This window comes from Diorhabda carinulata, chromosome 11, assembly GCF_026250575.1.
Source record: "Diorhabda carinulata isolate Delta chromosome 11, icDioCari1.1, whole genome shotgun sequence".
Taxonomy (NCBI): Eukaryota; Metazoa; Arthropoda; class Insecta; order Coleoptera; family Chrysomelidae; genus Diorhabda; species Diorhabda carinulata.
The window spans coordinates 5,679,476-5,697,700 of NC_079470.1; the positions used below are offsets into that span (position 1 = coordinate 5,679,476).

At 30.6% G+C, this 18,225-nt stretch overlaps 1 protein-coding gene across 2 annotated transcripts in view; it reads right to left on the bottom strand.

The window, feature by feature from the left end:
• LOC130899338 (zinc finger protein castor homolog 1) overlaps positions 1–18,225 on the bottom strand; it is a 158,336-nt gene that overhangs the window by 22,876 nt on the left and 117,235 nt on the right. The gene's annotated exons all lie outside the window — the stretch shown is intronic.

Below are 18,225 nucleotides of genomic sequence, written 5' to 3' on the forward strand. Positions count from 1 at the left end.
GTGATAATTATGAGTAATCAGCTGATTTTTGATATACAATTTGTAAAAGTTATGTCAAAAATATTAGTAATCACATATTTTTTCAAATTGATTTAAAACTTATACTATAACCTATAATATAAGTAGCTAACTACGCATAATGGATGAAAAAGCATAGATCCCAAGATGGTTGACGTATGTCACTTAGATGGAAACATAGAACATACGACAAACAAGATGGCTTGTGATATACGTGACGTATGATATATAAGTAGTGACAATTGACATATAACAGATGGTTTTTTTCTTATTAGAAATTTTGTAAAAATATTTTTTGTGTCTTGATTACACAGCTTGGGAATTAATGTTTTCATATCAGAAACTATAACTCTAATAAAAATATATTTTCGTTTTCAATAGGTAATTTTATGGTTTACAATTTTTGTCTGAGGTAATTTTTCGATAAAACTCATTTTTGTAAACTTTGACCTTGAATAAAATTTTTTCCAAGTACGTAATCGATAAGGGCGCTTCAGTTTTTAGGCTCCATACGAATTTTTATGCATTTTGTATAATTTCACCAGACTATTAATAGTCCAGTCAAGGTGGTTTGGAAATGTTGAAATCATACAGAAGGATGTCAATTGCATTTTTGAGTGCGAATTTCGTTGGTAACTACTCACAAGTATTAAAAAAATTTAATATTTTTCAAATAAATCTTCTTTTTCAAACGTTTCAACATATTTTTAACTTTTTTGATTATTTTAATTAGTATATCTCATAAGCTACGACAATTAGAAAAAAAGTATCCAAACGTTTTTTATAGATAATTTTATGTTCTACAATTTTTGTCTAAGGTAATTTTTCTATAAAACTCAGCGTTTGATTGAAAAACGTGAAAAACTCATTTTTATAACCTTTGACCTTAAATAAAATTTTTTCCAACTACGGAATCGATAAGGACTCTTCAGTTTATTAACATAATGGTGATCTGAACATTTCCACCAATTTTTAGCTCTTTACGAATTTTTATGCCCTTGCTATATAAGTTCACCGGACTATTGATAGTCCAGTCAAACTTGTTCGAAAATGTTAAGATTTTATGGAAGGATGTTAATTGCATTTTTAAATGCGAATTTCGTTGGTATCTACTTACAAGTATTAAAAAAATTTAATATTTTTCAAATAAATCTTCTTTTTCAAACGTTTCAACATATTTTTAACTTTTTTGATTATTTGAATTAGTATATCTCATAAGCTACGACAATTAGAAAAAAAGTATCCAAACGTTTTTTATAGATAATTTTATGATCTACAATTTTTGTCTGAAGTAATTTTTCGATAAAACTCAGCGTTTGATTGAAAAACGTAAAAAACTCATTTTTATAACCTTTGACCTTAAATAAAATTTTTCCCAATTACGGAATCGATAAGGACTCTTCAGTTTATTAATATAATGGTAATCTAAATATTCCTACCAATTTTTAGCCCAATACGAATTTTGATGCACTTGTTGTATACATTCACCAGACTATTGGTAGTCCAGTGAAACTGGTTGAGTTGAAATCAAAGCGAAGAATGCCAATTGTATTTTTAAGAGCGAATTTCGAAGGTAATTAGATACAATTATGAAAAAAATTCAGCATTTTCCACATAAATCTTCTTTTTCAAACGTTTCGACAAGTTTTTAACTTTTTTGATTATTTTAATTACTATAACTCATAAACTATGACTATTAGAAAAAAAGCATCCAAACGTTTTTTATAGATAATTTTATGATCTACAATTTTTGCCTAAGGTAATTTTTCTATAAAACTCAGCGTTTGATTGAAAAACGTGAAAAACTCATTTTTATAACCTTTGACCTTAAATAAAATTTTTTCCAACTACGGAATCGATAAGGACTCTTCAGTTTATTAACATAATGGTGATCTGAACATTCCCCACCAATTTTTAGCCCCTATACGAATTTTTATGCACTTGTTGTATAATTTCACCAGACTATTAGTAGTCCAGTGAAACTGGCTAGGAAATCGTGAAATCATACCTAAGGTTGCGAACCGTACTTTGACCTCAGGTATTCGAATTTGTAGATTGAAGTTTTGAACTTTTCATTTCCAAGCTTGATTAATTAGATTATTAATCTTTAATTAACATCCGATAATAATTAAATTTTTTTTTGCCTTATCCCGTTCACTAGGTACGCCCGTGTCGATAAATCGTAAATAATAAAGTAAAAACAGTTGAATAACAAAGTAAGTGAGCGAGTTTATGAAATTTTATGAATAATAAAAAGAGAAGACCTAAATTGGTTAAATTGGTGTTCAATTGTCGTGAGACTACGGGTCGACTATGATTTCATTGGATTCAATTTGTAGTGATTATCATCAACTACTTGCATATGGAAAAAAAGGGAGACAGCGACACTATTTGACGTTCATACGTACTTACGTATTAAATATGTATACGCAGTACGTCGAAAGGTTAGATTTAATATTTCCTTTTTTAAACCAATGTTTGTACATCAAAATCAATTTAGAAACACCAGCGTTGGAATTACTAAATAACAATTTAATGGAACTTTACGGTTTACACTCTATTTAAGCGTTTCCTCTAATTTTCGTCATGTTTATAACGTCATCTGTCAATATTTTTACAAATAGAAAAACCAAACTTGCGTATTACAGACTATAATACACTTCATCAATTTTCCAATAATTCAATATTAACTCATATCTTCTTTGAAGATATTAACCGACCTTTATGTCGATATTAACATCCCCAACGACTAGATTCGACGTTATTACGTCTCTTCAGGGTGGTATAACAAACTCTAGCTAGGAGTTGATCAGGTAGAAATGAGATATATAAAATGTATCAAAATACTGGAGAATAATTTTCGGTTTCAAATTAGAACGAGAGTTGTACCACCCTGATGAGAAGTAATAACGTCGAAACTAGTCAGTGGTTACAATTGCGAGCCATTGGAGATGTTAATATCGACAAAAAGATCTATTGACATCTTCAGAGGAGATGTAATTCAATATTTGTCGAGGCATTAGCCAGGTAAGTAGTTGTTTTCTCCTTCGAAGAACGGCAGCATTCGTTATCGAAATATTGAATTTCGAAATTAGTTCAGAGGTGAATAGTAGATGGCATTTTATGAAAAAATGAAGAAAAGTAGTTTTTGAAAAATCTTAGGTTAAGTTAGGTTGCCAAGCTCAAAACGATCGCGATAAAAATTTTTGGAATTGCAATTGAAAAGATATTCCAAAACTAGAGATATTTTTCGATTTTCCTGGTAATGTAAAAAATGTAACTATTCAATTCAAATCCCCTCTGTATATATATATGTTCGATCAAAATCTATAGTCTGAACAGAGAAATATGTTTTCAATAACGTAAATTATCTAATAGATTTCATAAAAAAGAAGAATCATTTATAAGTAATAGAAAGTTCATATATTAGAAAACAGTATTCCTTTTTTCTATTCCACACTGTATATATTTTTTAAATCCATCTTTTCATTCACAATTTCTTTTGTTAAATTATCTTCTTTTTAGTAACAACTCCTCCAGCGAGGTCAACGATTTCCTTGCTTGATGGATGTCTACGTGTTTCTAAATGATATTCGGAGATTTTAATTTCTAAAAGACCCATTTTAAACCATACGCAACATACACACTTGTACAAATAATGTGTTTCCAGCACAATCATTCTCTCTTTCTCTATCGATGAATCCGACCCTTTTTATTCTTTCCATACGGTTGATTTTCGTTTAATTTTCGTTTTTTGACCCTTCAGATGCTTAAATAAACATCTGGACTACTCGTCATTACCGAATATTAGTTGACGGGTTACGTCATCTTTCAAATAAATCAGATTTTTTTTTACTTTTGTTTACTAATGACGTATATTTTTTTTATTAATTTGAGAAAGTTTTTGTTGTCGTTTTAATATTTATCACGTGAAAATATTATAAGAAAATAATTTTTATTAAAAACAACATATTAATTACCTCAAGAAAGCCCACCAAAATTATTTAAAACATCTCAAAGCTAAATAACTTGACATATTATAAAGAAATATACCAGACTTCTTAAATTTGACTTGAAATGTCATAAAACCATTCATGGATGCCGTTTGACGTCTCCGTCCGTCGTTGGTGACTTTCAACAAGAACAATCAGTACACACGTCAAAAAGAAGAATGAAATTTTTAGGTTAGGTTATGTTTTAGGTTAATGTCAAGTTTATGAATCAATAAACGTCAAACGTCACCAGCGTCACGTCACGAGACTGAAGACTGTTTTCACCACAACAACACCAACACTCACAATTACACTGTCTGACGCGCGTTTCGACGAGACGGAAGACTGTTTACACCACAACAACCCCAACACTCACAATTACACTGTCTGACCCACGTTTCGACGAGACTGAACACTGTTTACACCACAACTTCACCAACACTCACGATTGCAATTTCTGACGTGCGTTTCGACGAGACGGAAGACTGTTTACACCACAACTATCCCAACACTCCCAATTATATTGTCTGACGTAAGTTTCGACGAGACTAAAGACTCTTTACACCACAACTTCACCAACACTCACAATTACAGTGTCTGACGGCCTCAGTGACAATGAGTTTTCGCTAAATAAAAATTTTGGGTATCATTATCGACGGCGACTATTATTTCTAGGAATAGTTCGAGATTATCAAGAGGTTGATGATACTAGATAGTCTTCAAATGACTCAGAAGTACCTGACCCAACAAAAATTTTGGAAAAAATCTATTTATTTTTCAAAAGAATCTCCTTTTAGCTCCAAACTCTTCATTGTTAAAAAATATTTGACCACCGATCCATTTTCTCAAGTTTGGAAATAGAAAATATTCCGATGGGGCTAAATCTGGCGAATAGGGTGCATAAGGTAGCAATTCAATACTTTTAACATGTTTCTATTGGTTACTGCGGTTGTGATGTAGAAAGTAAGTAAATATCGAAACGTGGTCGCCGCGTGTCGCGTTTTAAACGTCATTTTGTTATTGTTCGTGGAGGTAATTGGTTGTTTAGTGCAATCCGTGTTTTTGTAAGGGTTTCAAAGACTATTCTAATCAAAATGATTGTCAAAATAGGATTTATCGAAGTAAAATCGGACAATCTACTTAAGGTAGATGCATTCTTGGTTGATACGTTCTTTGTTAATAATCAATTATTTACTTTCTTTCTAGCAATTGAATTCTAATAACTCTGTTTAAACTGTTGTTACTTTTAACTTCGCTTGAATCTGTTTACTTACTTTCTACGTCACACAACGACACATTCGGTTGTTTTGGTGCGTCATTTAGGTATTTATTTTGTGATGAACTAATATACCGTTTAAAAAAAATTAAAAATTAGTGTGTGATTAAGAAAGATATACTAAACGTAGTTAAGGTATAAAAAAGTATGCAAGGACCCTATTTTCTATTAAAAAAGAAATCGCTATTAAAAGTGACATTTGACATTAGGAAACGTCAAATTTTTTATAACCTTCATATGTCAGTCATGAAAAGTAGTTATGTAAAAACTTTATGTAACTGCTCGAGTTATTTAAAGTAAGTCCGTTTTCTGGGTGAATATTCTCTTGAACTTTTTGTCTTTTTTGACAACAAAATCGACATTTGTATGTAAAAACATATCGTTATTTATCTTGGAAATCAGTTTTTTTCAATTGGAAACTTTCATTTACTTTTGGAAATTGTATTTACACGTTAATTAGTAGATGAAATATAATCCAAATAAAAATAAGTTTCCTCAAAAAAATTCCTACTCAATACGATATATTATACAAATTATGTTCAACTAGAATATCTATAAACTAAAAAAAACGTCTCAGTGCTAATTTTCGTTGTTGTGCGACGATTCGGCCTACTTCAACTCGTCGCGAGATTTACCAAAAAATAAAAAATAAAAATTAATGCTCTCGGTAATATTTTGCAGTAGTTGCCAGAAATACTGTCTGGGAATTGTAGTCGACCAAATGAAATAAAATAAAGAAAACGTTTGTTCTAATTGCGTTCGAAAATAGATTTCTATTTCCAAGGAAATGCAATTGCCTCGTACATACTTCACTTTAATTTACTTCCAAGTGTTTGTATCAAATCGACAAATACGTAACAATTCATATACGAGGAACAATAAAAAATTAGTATACAAAAGCTCGGAAAATACTAAAAAAACAATTGGCAAATGATTGTGCATTTTTTTCGCATTGTACAGTATTGAGCAATTAAGTGAATCCCCAAAAGGGGGAGATGCGGCTCAATAAGGGTATAAAAAACTATTTTATAGAAGTGGATGAGTTTAGTTCTTTGGACACTGAAAAACAGTCTCAGCGACATACCAAAAATCAATTATTAATTTTTCTTTAAAATGATAATAACAACTACATTTATAATTTATATAAATTACATCATCATCGCCTTTATTTTCCAAACATGGTGCCAACAATCATTAGAATCTAATAAAAATTATGATTCATTAGATCGGTTATTGATGATAATGAAAAAAAAAATGACGCGTCATTGAATTTGTACAAGGGGATCCAAAAACGTAAATACATGAAATTAAGCAAGAATAGTATATAGGGTGCTTTTATGCCTTTATTTTTAGAATACTGGGTATTAATTTTGATTATTTTCTTTATTTAACAACCCAAAAAGATCTAAAAGACTTTTTAGTTCAAAGTTTCTGTTGTAAAGTCAATTAGCAACGTGACTGATAGTCCAAACCCTCTCGATCTAAATGTCTAGTTCAGTAATGTCAAAGATACGGCCCGCGGGCCGTTTCCGGCCCCTGGGCCGTATCAATAAGGCCCGCGATCGAAATGCGTCACAATAAGAAGAATCATGTTTTTTAGAGCTTTTACATTTCATTAGATTCAAGGGCGATCTCTTATCAGTGAGCGGAATTATCCTATTATTTTACATAGAATCTTCCACGCGCCTCGAGTCTAGACTGGAACCTTCCTTAACTATATAAAACGAATGCATCCGCGCGACGTGAGTCAGTTGAGTCGAGTAATCGAAGCAATACGGTTGGCTAAGTTAGATCATTAGATTTTCGTTTACCAGTTCTACTACTGCATCTAGACCGTCGGTGGATACAAAATGGTATTTTTTGAAGCTTAATTCCTTAAAATTTCGCAATAATATGCTTGACATTTAAATTAACTTGATTATTTTTTTTCACAGACATTATAGTCCCAAGATTATCCTTAAATTATTATTTCCTCATTTAATTTTGTCTCATTTGTATAAAAAGATCGTTGAAGGGTGCAAAATAAGCTGACGAAATTCAAATTCAATAAACGCCATTGGTGGTGGTGTCTAGAGTCTCGTCGAAACGCGCTTCAGACAGTGTAATTGTGAGAGTTGGGGTAGTTGTGGTGTAAACAGTCTTCAGTCTCGTCGAAGCTCGCGTCAGACAGTGTAATTGTGTGTGATGATGTAAACAGTCTTCAGTATCGTCGAAACGCGCGTCAGTCAGTGTAATTGTGTGTGTTGGTGTAGGGATAGTTTATACAGTGTGTTCATTAGAAATGTCTATAACGGTTCCAGAATTTCCAGCTTAATTCATGTGTTGATTTATTGAAAGTTACATTACGAATCTCTACAATTTCTACACCATTTTCAGATTTCCTAATATGATCATTATATGGTTTAAATAATAATTTTGGGAAGTGAAAATAAAACGTGGCCGTGTCAGTGACAACCAGCGACATCAACAAATTGTTTGGCCATTCTCATTCTTACAAACGATTTCCTCAGATCTTCATTTTGTTCATAAAACTTTTACGTCGTTTGTTTTCTTTTAGATTTTCTATATATATAATTAAACAACAAATAGAAATTTATGACATTTGACAGTTGCCGTTTATCACATTTGACAGCTGCCATTTATGACATTTGACAGCTGCCAAATTAACAATAACATTTACAGTCAACGCCTACTTTATTTGTTAAGTTGTCTAAGCTGTTAATCGAGAGCCATTCAAATAATGTTTTTAAGTAGATGTATTAATTATATTATTTATATATTGTAATTATAAGAAGCGGGAAATTCAAAATTTAATTGAATTAACGTAAAAATGTACGGATAAAACAAATCGCAACTAGCGGAATAGATGGATCTATTTTAATCTGAAAAGACCCGTTTGAATTTTTGGATCAAATAGATTTTCTCAAGTGCGTTGTGTCTGTAGCCAAAAATTTAACATTTGGAATCAACGAAAAAATTTCCCCTTTTAACTTGGCTCAATCGTCAGATATGCTGCAATTAGAATTTAAACGTCGGAATATAAAAACAAATCGATGATCGAACTTACGGACCGCAAAATAAAATTAAAATTAATCGGGAAAAGGTTATTTCGAGAACAGGACAGGCCTAAGTTTATTTCAACAGGATATTTATAAAAAAATACTATTACAAATGAAATTTATTCCTAAACGATTTTCACCGTCTAGCGCTTTTTAAACAATTTTTTAAATATCTCTAGAAGTATTGATTTTAGAGAAAAAAGTTTCAGACAAAAAATGAGCCTCTTAAAAAGCTCTACAATAAAAAAACTATACAAACCCTTGCGGACAGTTTTATTTGATCTACCATCAGCTACAACTTAATATTAAATTATAAAACGTAAATAGACGAGTAAAACGTACCTGCCTGTGAGAGCGTTTGGTTTAAACAGGCTACCAGACGTGAACTGAACCCTTTTTGTACTCCATTGGTTTTTTTAAAACTAGAGTCATTATTTAATTGAATTATGTAGGATTGTAAAGAGGCTTTTATGAAAACATGTTCAAAACAGTTTTTGCAAATCTCTTGAAGATGTTCTGGTAGAAATTTCTCATATTACGAATTCTACAACCTCTTTATTCGGATCTGGAGATTCAATGGGCCACTGGCCCAGATGGAATACCATCAATCGTATCAAATAATTGCGTAGCCGAAGTAACAAGTCCGTTATGGAAACTATTTTCTCTATCGTATGAAAGAGGTCATTTCCTTGTGGATTGGGAAGTTTATAGGGTTCAACCTATACCAAAAAAGAGAGAAGGACGGGGTTCTTAATCATTACTGCTTTAGTTTCAGCTATTGCAAAGGTCATGGAAAACGTAGATAACCAGGAACTTCCTGGTTGATGACTAACTGAAACTATAGAAAAATGAGGGATATTTTTGGATAAATTGGGATCGTGTGAAGTTTTTTCAAAAAACTATCCATCCAGGTCACTATCGATGGACATACCTCAGAAATCGTTAACATTTCCAAAGAATTTTGATGTTGTGATTCCTGTTCATGACAGTTAAATGTCGAAGGTGTGCTTACCATTCGAACCAGACCAAAACCACGCTGATAGTTTGTCCAACGTTGCCAAATAAGTATCTATCTATATCTATAACTAGTAACTGTAATAGAAAAAGAAAGGACTGAAATCAGACAAATAGTTTTGGAGTTATATCAAAAAATGTGCTAAAAAAGTGGATTTTACGACAATATGGGGTATTCCTCATGATGTTATGGTGATTTTTCGTGACATTATGAAAATTTTATGCATTTATCTCATAGTAAATATAACTAGCTTGTGGTAGAAACAAAAAGGACTGAAATCGCACAAGTAGTTTTGGAGTTATGTCGAAAAATGTGCCAAAAAAGTGGATTTTACGATAATTTGGGTTATTCCACATGATGTCATAGTGATTTTTGGTGACATTATGAAACTTTTATGCATGTATGTCATAGTTTATATAACTAGCTTGTGAAAGAAAAAAAAGGACTGAAATCGCACAAGTAGTTTTGGAGTTATATCGAAAAATGTGCCAAAAAAGTGGATTTCACGATAATTTGGGTTATTTCACATGATGTCATGGGGATTTTTGGTGACATGAAACTTTTATGCATGTATGTCATAGTTTATATAACTAGCTTGTGAAAGAAAAAAAAGGACTGAAATCGCACAAGTAGTTTTGGAGTTATATCGAAAAATGTGCCAAAAAAGTGGATTTCACGATAATTTGGGTTATTTCACATGATGTCATGGTGATTTTTGGTGACATTATGAAACTTTTATGCATGTATGTCATAGTTTATATAACTAGCTTGTGAAAGAAAAAAAAGGACTGAAATCGCACAAGTAGTTTTGGAGTTATATCGAAAAATGTGCCAAAAAAGTGGATTTTACGATAATTTGGGTTATTCCACATGATGTCATGGTGATTTTTCGTGACATTATGAAACTTTTATGCATGTATGTCATAGTTTATATAACTAGCTTGTGGAAGAAAAAAAAGGACTGAAATCGCACAAGTAGTTTTGGAGTTATATCGAAAAATGCGCCAAAAAAGTGGATTTCACGATAATTTGGGTTATTTCACATGATGTCATGGTGATTTTTGGTGACATTATGAAACTTTTATGCATGTATGTCATAGTTTATATAACTAGCTTGTGAAAGAAAAAAAAGGACTGAAATCGCACAAGTAGTTTTGGAGTTATATCGAAAAATGTGCCAAAAAAGTGGATTTTACGATAATTTGGGTTATTCCACATGATGTCATGGTGATTTTTCGTGACATTATGAAACTTTTATGCATGTATGTCATAGTTTATATAACTAGCTTGTGGAAGAAAAAAAAGGACTGAAATCGCACAAGTAGTTTTGGAGTTATATCGAAAAATGCGCCAAAAAAGTGGTTTTCACGATAATTTGGGTTATTTCACATGATGTCATGGTGATTTTTGGTGACATTATGAAACTTTTATGCATGTATGTCATAGTTTATATAACTAGCTTGTGAAAGAAAAAAAAGGACTGAAATCGCACAAGTAGTTTTGAAGTTATATCGAAAAATGTGCCAAAAAAGCGTTTACCATCCGAACCAGGCCAAAACCACGCTGTTTATCCAACGTTGCCAAATAAGTATATTTTCGATATGACACCAATTTTTCGAAAAATGCTCTTTCAGTTAACACATATCGTTTTCTAAAATATTTCACGGTATTATGGATAAATAAGTTTCAATATTTCAGTTTGAAAAATTTTCAAAGTTTGTTCACTATAGTGGAATTAAGCAATTGTTTTTTTTTTCTGTTGTGAATTTAATATAAAAATACGTTAAAAAAACTAATAGAAACGGATGTTTGGTTAAATGGATCCATTTTAAACCAGAAACGTTCATGTACCATAAAATGAATTTTAATATCTCTGTTATTCTATTTACGTTATTCAAAAATAAAAATTTTTCACTTCCACAAGTAACTTTGAATAGCTAACATTCCACATTAAACTATAAAATAATAATCTTTTCTACTTGTATAGTTCGATGCAACCCCAGGCTATGGTTACCGCCGTTTTGTAGACCGATTTCTTGGTGCTCAATATGATTTAAATCTAGTCCAAGGAATTTGCGGTACGTCTTGAATCGAGATGAAGGTTTCGTCGATGGAAAACTAACAACGACATGATTATCGGTTCATCGCTAGTTTCAATAAGAACCAAAACCATCCAGGAACCTCCTCCAAACCTCCTCCTCCTCCACGTTACCTTCTAACCAACACCGCGCGAATCTTTCTTCAGATTCTCCATAAACTCGACCTCTTCTATTGAATTACATTCATTTATAGCCTCAGAAGAGAATTTAGCCTCATGGATCATCTTTATAATTAACGTGTTCCGTGGTATATCGTAGACAGGGCGCTCGGTGGGGTTGAGGTTAACCTGGTGTATCTCTTTCGTCCTGAACAGCGTCTTCAAAGGTCAAAGATCGCTTGAATAACTTCATCACTTGTTGATGGTTGACTGATAGTGATGAGTTTGATACAAAACATTTTATAAGTATCCTTGAAATATCCCTAATTAGCACACAAGCATAAAAAGGGTTGTTAATGATAAATAATCCCTTTTAAGTTTGTTCAATTCTCTTGTATTTTATTATTGTAGGTCCCTCGTATATATATATATATTATTATAGTAAATATTTCGAATTGAGAAATTTTAATGAGAAAATAGTTAATAGTGATTCGGTAATTTATTTTTCTTAAAAATAAACTTTAAGGAATTTTAATTATAATAAAGCTAAAATCTGTTTTTGTTGAAGGAGATTTTGAGGAAAATTGTTGAAGGTCTGTTGGTTAATATACAAAGGTTGAAATTTCAAAATTTCGATGATCTTTTCGTAATAAATATTTCGAAAAATTACTTTTTATTTATGAGAAATTTTTTCATGTAAATATGGTCTAATTATATGATTATGTATGGATGCCACACCACACGTTTCTATTTCCATCAATTCCACATCAATAGATAATTAATTTCCTTGAAGAAACCGATTAATTAGTAGTGGTTAACAAAAAAACGCAACTTCACGCGAGAAGAAACAAGTTTTTTTCCCCGCTATTAATTCGTCAATCAGCGAGAATATTTTTAGAAAAAACTTGTACAATTCAAGACAATTTGTTCATCGATTATTTAGAAACTTAGTTTTACGTATAGGGTGAATCGAAATTGAGGTAAATATACAGTGTATGTCGAAATATATAGGGTGTGACGCGGAAATTTGATGTGATTAAAAATGATGGCGGATATAGTTGGCAATCTGAAATTGTGAAGCTGTTAGTTTTGGATGGAGTTGAAATACAGGATGTTTTAGGACTTGATACTGGAATGAGATATAGAGTTTTGGAGTCATGTCAAAAAATGTGCCAAAAAAGTGTTTTTTACGACAATTTGAGGTATTCCACATGATATGATGGTGATTTTTGGTGAAATTATAAAAATTTTATGCATTTATCTCATAGTTAATATAAGTAGCTTGTGATAGAAACAAAAAGGACTGAAATTGCACAAATAGTTTTGGAGTTATATCGAAAAATGTGCCAAAAAAGTGAATTTTACGATAATTTGGGTTATTCCATATGATGTCATGGTGATTTTTTGTGACATTATGAAACTTTTTGTCCATGTGTGTCATAGTTTATATAATTAGCTTATGAAAGAAAAAAAAGGTGTGAAATCGCACAAATAGTTTTGGAGTTATATCAAAAAATGTTCCAAAAATGGGGTTTTTACTATAATTTGGGGTATTCCACATGATATCATGGCGATTTTTGGTGATATTATAAAATTTTTTTACATGTATGTTATAGTTTATATAACTAGTTTGTGATAGAAAGAAAGAGAACTAAAATCGAACTTATAGTTTTGGAGTTATATCAAAAAATGTGCCAAAAATATGGATTTTACGCTAATTTGAGGTATTCCACATGATATCATGGTGTTTTTTGATAATATTATAAAAATTTTATGCATGTATGTCATAGTAAATATAACTAGCTTGTGATAGAAACAAAAAGAACTAAAATCCCAAAATTAGTTTTGGAGTTATATCAAAAAATATGCCAGAAAAGTGGTTTTTACAACAATCTGAGGTGTTCTACATGATGTTATGGTGATTTTTCGTGACATCATGAAAATTTTATGCATATATCTCATAGTTAATATATCTAGCTTGTGATAGAAAGAGAAAGAACTGAAATCGGACAAAAAGTTTTGAAGTTATATCGAAAAATGTGTCAAAAATGTGGATTTTACGCTAATTTGAGGTGTTCCACATAATGTCATGGTGATTTTTGGTGACATTATGGAAATTTTATGCATGTATGTCATAGTTAATATAACTAGCTTGTGATAGAAAGAGAAAGAACTGAAATCGGACAAAAAGTTTTGAAGTTATATCGAAAAATGTGTCAAAAATGTGGATTTTACGCTAATTTGAGGTGTTCCACATAATGTCATGGTGATTTTTGGTGACATATGGAAATTTTATGCATGTATGTCATAGTTAATATAACTAGCTTGTGATAGAAAGAGAAAGAACTGAAATCGGGCTAATTTTTTTTTGTTAGTTGTTGAATATACGCAGTTTGCAGTAACCTGTAAGTATTTTTTTAAACGTCATGTTCTGATTTCAACAATAAACCTATAAAAAATATTCTACGCCGATTGTTCCTAAATTTATTTTATTTTTTATAACGGACTTGATCACCCTTATCATATGTTGCACGTTGTTTTTTCTATAACCAAACGAAGCTTACTTTATGAATATACCTCGTAGTTTAAAACGATAATCTTATTAAGGTTATGAGTACTTTTCGTTGAGACATACTGTATAAATAGTAATAGAAGTAACGGATTTGATTCATACAAAAAAAATAAATTAAAAAATTAGAATTTTCGAAAGAAAATTCCAAGGAATCGAGTAAAGATTATGTCGAAATGGATAAAAAAAGATGATTTATTAAATAGCATAATTTATAGGTATCTATCAACGTCAGTACCGCCTACAGAGTGTTCGATATGTGCGGCCTCATTCGAAAAAAAAAAGCGAAAATGACAATAGAATGAACCATGAACTGAGAATTCATTTTATAGACATAGGCGTACTGCAAAATGATTATTTTAATAAAATAATCGTTAATTAAACATTTCTCTAACTGACAGATCGATGATTTATTAATGACAGTTGGTTATTAGCAATTCCTAACCTACAAATTGATGTTGTCATAATGAAGCGACTCAATCTACTGTCTTGAAGGCACTAACACGATATTTAGATGGTAATTTATACCGAAACGATGATCGGGTTAAAAAAAAATTAGTACGTACCCCGTAAGATAACCGTTTTATTTTTTTTTAGAATTTTCCGCGTATTTTAGAACGAAATATCTTTAACGAGAATCGGTGTAGAAAAAAATTAACAACAGTTTAATATTTTATGGTATATAATATGTGAATGTCCATGGTACATATGTCGTATGGTACAGGCAGTAAAATACCCATTATACATGGATACTGTACATAAAGATACAATGTATTTCTATAGAAAATTATCTTTTACGACATTTTGAATTTACTTGTGTTTATATGGTGGTATAAATTTCAATCAAAGAGGGTCGTTTAAAATCTCGATACAATCCTATATATATCAATGTAATGGTTGAATGGGATTTTTTTGTTGAAATGTCTAAATACGTCCCTCCTATCTACGGGGTTAATTTCATGGTTTTCTTCACGAAATTTGTATTTTAAGTAATTGTGAAACTAACTCATAACAGTTATCTATTCAAATTTACTTAATTTCGAAAGAAATGCTGAAGTACTGTCATGGCATTTTCCAATATATGATCAAAAGTTTGCGCTTGGATCCGATAGTGATTTTAACCGGATTGTGAAAAAAAAAAAAAGGAATGAAATCGGATAAATAGTTTCGGAGTTATATCAAAAAATGTACCAAAAACGTGGATTTTACGACAATTTGGGGCATAACACATGATGTTATGGTGATTTTTCCTGACAATATAGCAATTTTTTACATGCATTTCATAGTTAATATAAATATTTTGTTATAGGAAGAAAAAGGAGTAAAATCGGATAAATAGTTTCGGAGTTATATCAAAAAATGTGCCAAAAATGTGGATTTTACGACAATTTGGGGCATAACACATGATGTTATGGTGATTTTTCGTGACAATATAGCAATTTTATATATGCATTTCATAGTTAATATAATTAGCTTGTTATAGGAAGAAAAAGGAGTAAAATCGGATAAATAGTTTCGGAGTTATATCAAAAAATGTACCAAAAACGTGGATTTTACGACAATTTGGGGCATAACACATGATGTTATGGTGATTTTTCGTGACAATATAGCAATTTTATATATGCATTTCATAGTTAATATAATTAGCTTGTTATAGGAAGAAAAAGGAGTAAAATCGGATAAATAGTTTCGGAGTTATATCAAAAAATGTACCAAAAACGTGGATTTTACGACAATATGGGGCATTACACATGATGTTATGGTGATGTTTCGTGACAATATAGCAATTTTATATATGCATTTCATAGTTAATATAATTAGCTTGTTATAGGAAGAAAAAGGAGTAAAATCGGATAAATAGTTTCGGAGTTATATCAAAAAATGTGCCAAAATAGAAGATTTTACGATAATTGGGGGCATTACACATGATGTTATGGTGATTTTTCGTGACAATATAGCAATTTTATATATGCATTTCATAGTTAATATAATTAGCTTGTTATAGGAAGAAAAAGGAGTAAAATCGGATAAATAGTTTCGGAGTTATATCAAAAAATGTGCCAAAAATGTGGATTTTACGACAATTTGGGGCATAACACATGATGTTATGGTGATTTTTCGTGACAATATAGCAATTTTATATATGCATTTCATAGTTAATATAATTAGCTTGTTATAGGAAGAAAAAGGAGTAAAATCGGATAAATAGTTTCGGAGTTATATCAAAAAATGTACCAAAAACGTGGATTTTACGACAATATGGGGCATAACACATGATGTTATGGTGATTTTTCGTGACAATATAGCAATTTTATATATGCATTTCATAGTTAATATAATTAGCTTGTTATAGGAAGAAAAAGGAGTAAAATCGGATAAATAGTTTCGGAGTTATATCAAAAAATGTGCCAAAATAGAAGATTTTACGATAATTTGGGGCATTACACATGATGTTATGGTGATTTTTCGTGACAATATAGCAATTTTATATATGCATTTCATAGTTAATATAATTAGCTTGTTATAGGAAAAAAAAAGGAGTAAAATCGGATAAATAGTTTCGGAGTTATATCAAAAAATGTGCCAAAATAGAAGATTTTACGATAATTTGGGGCATTACACATGATGTTATGGTGATTTTTCGTGACAATATAGCAATTTTATATATGCATTTCATAGTTAATATAATTAGCTTGTTATAGGAAAAAAAAGGAGTAAAATCGGATAAATAGTTTCGGAGTTATATCAAAAAATGTGCCAAAATAGAAGATTTTACGATAATTTGGGGCATTACACATGATGTTATGGTGATTTTTCGTGACAATATAGCAATTTTATATATGCATTTCATAGTTAATATAATTAGCTTGTTATAGGAAAAAAAAAGGAGTAAAATCGGATAAATAGTTTCGGAGTTATATCAAAAAATGTGCCAAAATAGAAGATTTTACGATAATTTGGGGCATTACACATGATGTTATGGTGATTTTTCGTGACAATATAGCAATTTTATATATGCATTTCATAGTTAATATAATTAGCTTGTTATAGGAAAAAAAAGGAGTAAAATCGGATAAATAGTTTCGGAGTTATATCAAAAAATGTGCCAAAATAGAAGATTTTACGATAATTTGGGGCATTACACATGATGTTATGGAGATTTTTCGTGACAATATAGCAATTTTATATATGCATTTCATAGTTAATATAATTAGCTTGTTATAGGAAGAAAAAGGAGTAAAATCGGATAAATAGTTTCGGAGTTATATCAAAAAATGTACCAAAAACGTGGATTTTACGACAATTTGGGGCATAACACATGATGTTATGGTGATTTTTCGTGACAATATAGCAATTTTATATATGCATTTCATAGTTAATATAATTAGCTTGTTATAAGAAGAAAAAGGAGTAAAATCGGATAAATAGTTTCGGAGTTATATCAAAAAATGTACCAAAAACGTGGATTTTACGACAATTTGGGGCATAACACATGATGTTATGGTGATTTTTCGTGACAATATAGCAATTTTATATATGCATTTCATAGTTAATATAATTAGCTTGTTATAGGAAGAAAAAGGAGTAAAATCGGATAAATAGTTTCGGAGTTATATCAAAAAATGTACCAAAAACGTGGATTTTACGACAATATGGGGCATTACACATGATGTTATGGTGATGTTTCGTGACAATATAGCAATTTTATATATGCATTTCATAGTTAATATAATTAGCTTGTTATAGGAAGAAAAAGGAGTAAAATCGGATAAATAGTTTCGGAGTTATATCAAAAAATGTGCCAAAATAGAAGATTTTACGATAATTGGGGGCATTACACATGATGTTATGGTGATTTTTCGTGACAATATAGCAATTTTATATATGCATTTCATAGTTAATATAATTAGCTTGTTATAGGAAGAAAAAGGAGTAAAATCGGATAAATAGTTTCGGAGTTATATCAAAAAATGTGCCAAAAATGTGGATTTTACGACAATTTGGGGCATAACACATGATGTTATGGTGATTTTTCGTGACAATATAGCAATTTTATATATGCATTTCATAGTTAATATAATTAGCTTGTTATAGGAAG